Source organism: Neomonachus schauinslandi, chromosome 1 (genome assembly GCF_002201575.2).
Source record: "Neomonachus schauinslandi chromosome 1, ASM220157v2, whole genome shotgun sequence".
Lineage (NCBI taxonomy): Eukaryota > Metazoa > Chordata > Mammalia > Carnivora > Phocidae > Neomonachus > Neomonachus schauinslandi.
Genome location: NC_058403.1, coordinates 68676727 through 68684805, shown reverse-complemented (window position 1 = coordinate 68684805; position 8079 = coordinate 68676727). Strand labels below are relative to the sequence as shown.

Sequence of the window (8079 nt, the reverse complement as noted above, 5' to 3'; positions counted from 1 at the left end):
CTTTCCTTTCCCTCTCCCCTCGAGGTTATGTTTAAGTATGCAGAGATGCTAAATAAATCTTCAGACTATTATGAAGAAATCGTGATTGTGTTTCATCCCATGCTAAGTTTCTGATGCTCATAATCACTCAACATTCACTGAGCATCTTTTACGTTACATGACTGACCTTGTGCTAGGGTGTGGACACAAAGATGAGTAACTGTAAACCATCACCGCATGGGCACCTCAAGGCATCTAATAAATGTCAGTTGAATGAAGGCACCCTTAAAAAGAGGTCACAATTTGGCTAAGGTCACTTAAAGGGCCTCCAAGGGATGAGACAACGGTGCAATTCTAGGTCGGTATAGATCATTCCCAAGTCTTTACCATAAAGAGCTAGGTTTGGGCCCCAGGTGAAGCGAGAGGGAGAAACCTGTAAGACCTTGCGCAACAGGGTCCAGAACAGTCTTTCTTTAGACTCACATCCTGCTTCTCAGTTTGCAGACACTAACAGGGTTTGCTGGTTTCAAGGGCCCAGGAGGGCCGTTTCCGGAAAAGATGGCACTTGGGGTGATAGAGGTCAACGACTGGAGGTGGCGGGGGAGAAGGAAGGTAAGAGAGAAGAAACGAAAAAGCCAGGAGATTCTGGTAGATAGGTCCTTCACCTAGGTCCCCGCCCCTTCCTTGTCCCCGGGCCTGAAACGCACCCGACCCCCGAGTCCTCCACTTCTCAGGGCGCTAGGCACTGAAGGCTTGACCCCCTGTCAAAGAGATTTCCTCAGGGCCGATATTTCTCATATTGCTTTCCCCCAGGCCCAGCCCGGGGGATCAGCGGCTCGGGGCCAGCTTCCCCGGCCACGCTGCGCCAGTGACACGCAGGCACCGGAATCGAAGCCACGCTGGGTCTTCCCAGCCTGGTCCCCGGGCCAGGGAGGGCAGGCGCCGCGGAGCGTTTCCCGTGTGCGAGGCTTCCCACAATGCACCGCGCCGGCTGTGGCGGCGACCGCGGCGGCGCTCTAGCCGCGGCATGTCTGCGTCTCGACTGCTCTGGGAGGAGGAAGAGAAGGAGGAAGAGGAGGAGGAGGAGGGGGAGGAAGAGGAGAAAGGCGCAGGGGTGGGAGCTGTTGCCGAAGCTGCCACAGCAAAAGTTCTCTCCCCTCCCCCCTTCCCCTCCTCTCAAGGCCCCTAGAAAGGTTGGAGCTGCCGCCGCTTGCAGTCGGTGACCGCGCGACTCGGCGCCCGCCCGCGGTAAAGCGCTGGGCCTGGCAGGCCCGGGCCCGGGGGAGGGCGGGGGAGGGGGAGGGGGCGGCGCGCGGGGGGAGCGCGCGGCGGTAACGGCCTGACCCCGGGGGGAGCGAGCCGTGGCGAGGCTGGGGGTGGCCAGGGGAGCGGCCGAGGCCGAGGGAAGCGCAGGAGCTGGCTGGGGAACGGGAGGAAGCAGGGCGCGGATGGTGGGTTGGGGGTTGAGAAAGGATAATGACGGGGGTGGCGGAGGCGAGAAGGCGGCCTCCGAGGCCTGAGGCGGGTGTCAGAGGTAGGGAAGGAGGTGGGAGGTTTGCAGGGGGAGGCCGGAGGGTGCTGGGTGTGGGTGTGAAAAGGCTAGGGAGACACCAGTTCTCTGTCCGTCGTGCCTGGTGCAGTGCTTTATGCACCGCAGGCCTCAGTCACTGTTGCTGCCAGAGTGTGTTCTTTGGGAGAAGGGAAGGGCAGGGGTTGGAGAAAAGGGAATCCTTGCGGGAAACGTAGTGGGAGTGTGTGCAGGGAGCGGGAGGCCGGAGGGAAAGATGCCGGGTAGGTGGAGGAATGCAGAGGGTGGCTGTGGAGGAGTCTTGAGGAGTCCGGGGGGTGTTCATTGTGCAGATACATTGGGGATTTCGTTATGGAAAGAACTGAAGCGTTTCTAAGGAAAGGAAAGAAAGGATACAAGGAGTTTCCGCGAATAGAAAGGACCGCGTTTGAAGCCAGAGGAAGTGCTGAATACTAGAGACTATGAAGAGAATGCATGATAGAATAGACAGATGTAGTAGAATTAATAAATGTTGGCCCAAGGACTAAAGAGTTATTCCAGATGGGCCAGGATGGCCTAGTTCTGAACCTGTTTGGGCTCTTCTGTAGATGACATCTGGTAAGTGCGGTCCTGTAGTGGTTGGGGTCCCTGAGAATTAGACCTTAGTCTGTAGTTTTGGTCTGAGACCTTTTAGACCTGCACCAGCGAATATGAGAATTTCTGAAACAGACGGTAAGAAAACGCCTGGCCTGCAGGGATCCCCTAAGCCATGAGTTTAGATTTTAGCAAATTTGAAGTATTGTCATTTATTAGAGGCCGGGTGAACACTAATGCTGGAATGGAAATTACTTGGCTTGGCGGTTTTCTTCACTACCCAGCTTATCTGGTCCAGGAGAACTGATGCCATATTATTCACCCTGGGTTGCAGTACACAGGGTTATAATTAATGGTGGGGGGAGTCCATGCACGGTGGCCTTTCTTTGGAGGCTCCATTTGGAGCTCAAATTAGTCAGACGGGATTGGTTCCGTAGCTCTGGGGCTGGTGGGAGATCTTTTGCTATTCAGGGTTCCTGAATGTATACTCTCACTGAGGCATTGTGGTATTGAAGAAAATGCATCAGCCTGCAAAATGTGGGCCTGCAGAATGGAGGATCTAGAATATCTGTTTTGGTCTTAGGTTGCAAGGAGGTCAGGACTGGTTGTCTTGAGGTCTGGGGGAACCTGAAGAGACTGGATGATTCTAGAGCCAGGTTAGAGGGAATATTAGCATTTCCATATCAGGAAATGAACCAAGGCCTGTTGGATTTGCTGAGCTCCCACCAGACCAGATTTTCAGGAGGGAAATGTAGGCTAGAACCATACTCTTAAGATTTACCTGAAAATTATTCACTTTTTGTTATTAAGAAAGAATATTACAGTGTACACATTGTAATATTAATTCAACTGAAGAGAGGGTAGTATAAAAAATCTTTTTATGGAAGTAGAGGGTGGAGGGGTTAATGGGGAAGATGGAAAGAAATTTGGGAGAGGGATGGAAAAACTCATTCATTTGTTTAGCAAATATATCTAAAGGAGGATGAGAATTTAGCATTAGAAGTGAGAGGGGCTTTTATTAAAAAATTTTTAGTGGAAATAATCCAGGATTTTTTTTTTTCTTAATTTGGAAAACTTTTTATGTCAGTACACCTAGATTTACTCTTTCTTTTCAAGGGCTTCAGTATATTTCATAGTAGGATGTACCCATTTTTATTGTTATCACAGAATGAGAGAGTCTTCTTTCCGCTCACCTGCACTATGTATTATCACTTAATTTTTGTAGGTTTAATGGACTTAAATATAGTATGTCATTATTTTTCTTCCCTTTGAAATTGTATGAAATAACACATGTACATAATTAAAAAGTAAAATTGTCCTGAGGGAGCTTATAACGAAAAGCAGTAGCCCCTGTCTCACCTGTCCATTGCAGTCCCACTTTCCAGCGGCTACTACTTGTAAGCATTAATTTTTGTAGTTCTTGCTTTTCTTCAGGTCTGCAGGTAATATACATGTACTGTTATTTCTTGATTGATTAAAATGACATTATGAAGGAGTCAGAAGACTTCTCTGAATGGAAAGGGTTTGTGTCATTGGCATTATCCCCATTCTCCTCCTTTCAAGCCTTTGATAGTTATTATTTTAGCTTTTTTATTAGCTGTCTTTATATCTTTAAATAATATGCTTAAAGAGAAAGCATTTAAAATTAGACTGGAAATAAACTGGGTGAGAAGGTAAACGGAAGTTTAATGGATGGACCTGTAAGAAACACTAGGTTGTGGGAAACAACATCTTTGCAGCATAAGGGTTGCTGGTTAGAGAGAGGAGGAGTTGCTTGGCAATGATAGTTGTTCATCTTGGAAGTAGTTACCAGGTCAGTTGTGCGGTGTTCTTTGACAGTCTTCTGGAGAGTTTTAGAGTGGGGAATCTGGGAATGGATTAAAAGGACCCTTAACTGTTCATACCAGGCTTCTGTGGCAATTCTTATAAGAGTTTTTAGGAAGGAATGAATTGTTTGGATAATGTGTTTCTTTTTTTGTGGAGGGAAGGAGGGATGGGGAAATGTGATAAAAGGGGGAAGAGGATGAAGGTCAGGGTTTGATGGAGGTGATGATAGATTTGTAGGAGGCTGAAGAAAGGGTAAAGAATTCTGAGGATATTTGGACATAGTTGATGTGAAGGAGATTTAAATTTACAGTGGTGAGACTGAGATTTGTGGCAGTTACAAGGCAATTTGTGTATTTAAGTCACGAATATGGTGGGAATGTGTGGAAAAAAGTAGGGTGCTCATATATTAGGATTGATTCGAAAAATACTGATTTTTGAAATTTGTGTATGAGGTTTAACATCACTGAGTCAGTAGGCAGATGGGGAGAATAGAAAGAACTTGCTCCCTTTTTCGGAAGTCTTGTTTAAGTAACCTCACCTCTTGAGAATCTTTACTTTGAATAAGAACAGCGTTCACATGCAGATTATATACTGCTAAATCTTGTATTTGCTTTTGGGAATTATTCTTTGTTTTGCAAAGGGTGGCTAGACTGTAACCTACTCTGGAGCCAAGAGTTTCTTTAATCTCTGGGGAAATTCAAAACAGTTTGATTTTTAAGTGCTTAATAAATACCTGTTGAATGACTGATAGAAAGTAGTGTTCACTGTCAGTGATAATAGTGGGACTGTGTCAAATTGCTGAGTACTGTGGAAGTACTGTAGACAAAAATTGTGTGTGTGTGTGTGTGTGTGTGTGTGTGTGTGTGTGTTTGAGAGAGTGAGGGACAAAAGGGGTATTTGGTGAAGCCTTTGGATTTAAGGGAAGAAGACAGAATGGATTAGAATGGGACTGGAACAATCTTGCCAAAATATTGAAGGGGTGGGACCAAAGGTTCTCTTCTAATCTGAGGCTAGTTTAAGCTGAGTATATTATTATTGTTATTATTATTATTATTATTATTTTAGAGTTTATTATTTATTTTAGGGGGTGCCGGGGGGAGGGGGGACAGAGGGAGAGGGAGAGAGATAATCTTAAGGAGGCTTCATGTGGGGCTTGATCTCATGACCCTGAGATCATGACCTGAGCCAAAATCAAGAGTTGGACACTTAACTGACTGAGCCACCCAGGCACCTAAATCTGAGTAAATTTTAAATCTGGATCTAGAGTTGGTGGCTGGTTTAATTTGGATTTTCTTACCTAAATGACTGCTTAGAGATTTTTAGCTGTTTTAGGAATCTGTCTGATGTAATTCATTTTTGGCATGATAGTAAAAAAGCGTTAGGTGAAATTTCTTCCCTCAGGAATTTATAGTATTTATATTTTTTTAGGGGGAAAAGACAGTTATGAAGTAATTTAGTAACAGTTTAAAATTTCAGAAAGTTGATTTTTTAAAACCAATTATCAAAAGTATACCTCCAGATGAGAATTTTTGTATTTTGGTAGTCATTTTCAGTAGTAGCATTCAGAACTTTTTTGGATCACCTTTTCTGAATTCCCTTCTGAGCCTCCAGCACATTCTGTACAATTTATCTGTTTATTAAGTACCTATTGTGTACTTTTGGGGGACTGGGCTTGTAAAGGTAGGTTAAACGTGGTCCCTATCTTCAGTGTTCATAATCCCTTCAGAATGGCAGAATTACAAATAGTATTAGGCATAATGTTATTCAGTAGTGTCATTGGTGACAAATCTTTTTAGTTTGAAAGATTTGATTTTTAGAAATGCTGAAGATCCGTCAATAACAAATAAGAGTGAATAAAGAATAGTTTTGGTTTAAATTCAGCTAGTCACAGAAATAGGAATGGTTTTCTTGGTTGACTTATTAACTGATTTTGGAAAACACTCCCCGTGATGAAGTCAGAAATATGTTGAACAGTGATGATAGCTTCACTTGTAGGTAGTCGAACACTAGATAAATGTTGGTTAAGTGCATCAGATGGTTGGGTGGATGGAGTGAATAAATGGATAAGTGGTAGCCTCCCAAGGTAACTATTTTAAAGAGGGCCTCACTGATTTTAACCAACTGAACCACCCAGGTGCCCCTAGGACCTCGCTGATTTTAATATGTAAATAAATTCTGGGTATATTTGTTAACAAACACTTTGATTACTGTGAACAAGGTGGTTTATGATTAAGATCCCAAATGAGTTTTATAGACAGTAAATGCTGTAGGAGTTCAGGGAATGGAGAAATGAATATTGGCTAAGGTTTGGGGAAAGGATTTAAGTGTACCATACTTTAGCTAGATATTTGAAAGAATTCCTTAGGGATCTCAGGAGAGGAACTAAATTGCTCCAAATTTCTCTTGCAGCCCTAGAATGAACCTAGAGTCTGGATCTATTTTTGTCTGAATGCTTTCTGCCTATTTCATTTTAGCTACTCCTACTGGTTTGTTCCTCTTCAAATTCTCCTTTGCTGGGTAGATTTTGAGCTCCTGGAACAACGGGGGGGGGGGGGGGGTCTGTTGCCATCTATGTCTAGTGTAACTTTTAGTTTTTCCTTTTATGAGCCTGTACCCCACAAATTATTTGGTCTCTGTGAGTGAAGAGCATGAGTCAACTTGGCTCTGCTATCCTGGCATTTTCCTGCGTGCTTTTCTCAAAGCTGCTTTCTGAATTACAGAATAGAATAGTCAGAGAATTGAGGGCATATGCCTAGTAGACACATGCTTGTTGAATAAATGAATGAATGAGAAAGTATCAGATAATTTACAAGCTCTAAATGATCTATATGTTTCTGATTGTTTCAATTTATTTATTCATAACCTGCCTTTTTTCTGCAAAGGATTTATTGGGGCTGACAGAAATATGTATACTATAATATGAATTGAAATAATTGAAGTCTAGTTGAAGAGAAAATGAAAGAAAAATCTGTTTAAAGAATATAAGGTCTATTATTATGAATGCTAGAGAACTAGGAATAAAGTGGAAGATAACCAGATGGAGAAGGAAAGGTGTTATTCCACAGAAAGTATGATTCTGAAAGAAGAAAAAGATTATTGGTATATGGTAGGTTATGTTTAGCGGAAAGCAAGAGAAGATTGCAAGTGTAGAGGATTATTTGAAATGGTTATTTTGGGGAGGAAGATGGTAAGACAATTCGAAGGATAATAGTAAACCAAAGTTTAGAATGTAGCAGAAATTATTTATGATGTGGATTTATAACAGTTTTCAGAGAATGATGGGGTGAGTTCTCTTTAGTCAACAGATGATGAACATTTGTTATATGTAAAAGCATTGTTAGATGTAGTTAGGAATAAATCCTTTGGGATTTATATTCTAGTATGAAGATGGACTTGTGCACAAATAACTACACTATGATAACATATCTTAAGAAAAACGGAATGTTACTGAAGTTAAAAGGTAGGAGAAAACATTTGAGTAGGGGGAAACCTGGGACTACATTTAATGGCATGCAAGTGGCTTTTGAGCTAGTCTTTGAAGGGATGGATAGGATTCTGACTGGTAGAAATTACTGGAAAGAGAGCGTTCCAAGCTGAGGGATTAGCAAAAGCAAAGACTTGGAGGTGAGAAGCCAAGGATATGTGGGGAATAGTGAGTTAGTGTTTAATTTTTTTTTACTGTGATCCACAGTAAGAAATACATGTCACATCTTCAGCTAATATATGCATATTTGAATGTGTGTGTATATGTATAAAACAAGATACACCAATAACCATATCCCTTACCATGTTGGATGCACTCATATGTTTTCCATTCTGTTCTGTTTGGCAAAAAAAAAAAAAGATGGCTGTCACTCACAAACTGATTTCATGACTAACTAAATAATTGATCACAACTTGTAGTTTGGAACACAAAGAGAGTTCATGAATAGGGCATAATATGATAAAAGGTAGGAAGAGTGGGGTTGGATAGAAAATGGGTGGCCTTGAAAGCTAAGCTAAGTAGTTTGTGTTTGATATGATGTAGTGTTGTGCTTAGTAAGCAAACAGAAGCTGGGTTTTAGTCTTGGCCCTTCTATTTTACCTGTGCTATGATTATGGAGAGAATTACTTCCTTTCTGAGATTCCATTTTCTTTTTTTTTTTTTTTTTTTTTTTTTTTTTTTTTTTTTT

At 42.4% G+C, this 8079-nt stretch overlaps 1 protein-coding gene across 1 annotated transcript in view; it reads left to right on the top strand.

Moving 5' to 3' along the window:
* Positions 1-1061: 1061 nt before the first annotated feature.
* ZNF148 (zinc finger protein 148) overlaps positions 1062-8079 on the top strand; it is a 117293-nt gene continuing 110275 nt past the window's right edge. The window contains exon 1 of the mRNA XM_021692464.1: positions 1062-1227. The gene's annotated coding sequence lies outside the window, so the exon portion shown is untranslated. The remainder of the gene's footprint in view (positions 1228-8079) is intronic.